This window comes from Panthera leo, chromosome B4 (genome assembly GCF_018350215.1).
Source record: "Panthera leo isolate Ple1 chromosome B4, P.leo_Ple1_pat1.1, whole genome shotgun sequence".
Lineage (NCBI taxonomy): Eukaryota > Metazoa > Chordata > Mammalia > Carnivora > Felidae > Panthera > Panthera leo.
This window is the reverse complement of record NC_056685.1, coordinates 114,483,537-114,485,921: the sequence shown is the minus strand read 5'-3', so window position 1 is coordinate 114,485,921 and position 2,385 is coordinate 114,483,537. Positions and strand designations below refer to the sequence as shown.

The 2,385-nt window shown below is 40.3% G+C and overlaps 1 pseudogene; it reads left to right on the top strand.

The window, feature by feature from the left end:
- The first annotated feature begins 1,019 nt into the window (after positions 1 to 1,019).
- Positions 1,020 to 2,092, top strand: LOC122223710 (annotated as a pseudogene).
- The last annotated feature ends 293 nt before the right edge of the window (positions 2,093 to 2,385 follow it).

The following is a 2,385-nucleotide window of genomic DNA, read 5'->3' as shown; positions in this document are numbered from 1 at the left end:
TAAGAAATAACACCTATACTTTATTAAATTTTCCCCCCAAAATAAAAGCGGGAATATTTCACAACTCATTCTAGGAGGCCAGAATGTTCTAGATATAAAAACAAAACAAAACAAAACAAAAAAACAGATAATACAGAAAAGAAAACTATAGACCAATATTTCTCAAAAGCACAATCACAAAATAATGGCAAATTGAATCCAGAAATACATAAAGAGGATGATATATGAATGACCCACTTGGATATATTCCAGGAAGGTGAGGTTGGTTCAACATTCACAGTCAGTCGGTAACTCACAATCTCAACAGAAAATCATGTCTTAATACATGTAAAAAAATCATTTATAAAATTCAACATTCATCCATCATAAAAAAAATTTCAGCAAACTAGGAATAGAAGGGAACTTCCTCCATCTGACAAACCTTACCTACAAAACAACAACAACAACAACAACAACAACAACCACCACAGCCAACATCATTGTAATGGTGAAAGATTGAAGGCTCCCCCCCTAAGATTGGGAAGAAAGCAAGAATGTCCATTTTTACAACTTCTTTTCACCATTGTATTGGAGGTACTGGCCTGTGCTTTAAGACAAAAAAAATAAATAAAAGTATATAGATCGTAAAGGAAGAAATAAAAATGTCTTTAGTTACAAACAGCATAATCTCTACATAGAAAATTGTAAGGAATCAAAAACAAAAACAGTTACTACAACAAATATGTGAGTTTAGCTAGGTTTCGGGATACAAGATCAATACAAAAAATAAGTTTTACTAATTACCAGTAACAAACTATTGGAAATTGAAAATGTTAGTAATACCACCTACAATAGATTTAAAAACATGAAATATTAATAAAGTTAATCAAATATGTGCAAGAGCTGTACATGTAAGAGAAAATTTTTGAGTGCTGAGAAAAGTTAAGGAAAATTAAATGAAGAGACAGACCATGCTCATGGATGGGAAGGTCAATATTGTTAAACAAAATCTCAACAGCCTTTCTCCTTGTGTTGTAAAAATCAACAAACTGATTCTAAAATGTATTTGGAACACATGCGCAACCGTTTCCCCCAAACATGGAGCCTTGTAGTCCCGGTCTCACCTGATGAGGATGAGGGAGTGGTGGGTTCAGTTTGGGCTATTGGCTGTGCCCTTGCTCGCAGCCTGTCTGCATATCCCACCCCTCCCCCATCCCCGACCCCCACCCCCAGCTTTCTCCTGCTCTTTACTCCTGGAAGTTGTCAGGCAAATTTTTCACCTACAAGGGATTGCACATCTTCTACCAAGACTCTTCTGGTGTGGTTGGAAGTCCTGAGATAGTTGTGCTTTTACATGGCCTTCTAACATTCCAGCTATGATTAGTAGAGGATTTGGGAAACCCTAAGGTTTCATCAAGTGATTGCCCTTGATTTCGTGGGCTTTGGCTTCAGTAACAAATTGAGATCACATTACTATTCCATGTTTGAGCAGGCCAGCATTGTGGAGGCACTTTTGTGGTACCTGGGGTTCCAGAACCACAGGATCAACCTTTTGTCTCATGATTATGGAGATATCGTTGCTCAGGAGCTGCTTTGTAGGTTCAGGCAGAATCAATCTGGTAGGCTTACCATAAGGAGTCTCTATCTGTCAAATGGAAGGTATATTCCCTGAGACTTACTGTCCTCTCCTTCTCCAAAAGTTTCTCAAAGATGGAGGCATGCTGTCACCCATCCTCACACGATTGATGAACTTCTTTGTATTCTCTTGAGGTCTCATCCCAGTCTTTAGGCTGTACACCCGCCTCTCTAAGAGTGAGCCATGGGACATGTGGGCAGGGATCTGCAACAATGATGGAAGCTTAGTTATCGACAGTCTTTTACAGTACATCAACCTGAGGAAGACGTTTAGAAGATGCTGGATGGGAGCTCTGGCTTCTCTAACTGTCCCCATTCATTTTATCTATGGACCGTTGGATCCCTATCCAGAGTTTTTGGAGCTGTACAGGAAAACACCACAGTGTCGATTCTGGATGACCACGTTAGCCACTATCCACAGCTAGAGGATCCCCTGGGCTTCCTGACTGCCTGTATGGGCTTCCTCAACTCCTTCTGAGCTGCAAAGAGTAGATTCCCTGTATTATCTCCCCTACTCCCTTACCTGCTGTGTATTCCACTTAGAAAGAAATGCCCAAAAGAAGTCTTGGCCACCAAACACTATTCTCTCACAAAAGTCCACCTGACTCATTGGTGATCACCATATAGTAAAAAACCCACAGAAGCTCCAGCTAAGGATGGCCCTAACAGTCCACCTCCCATTCTTCTAACATCTGAGCAAATGTATGCACTTGCCTTTGCCTTTGCACTGTTAGGAAGTTCTGATGAGCACTACTGCGCACAGAGACAGAA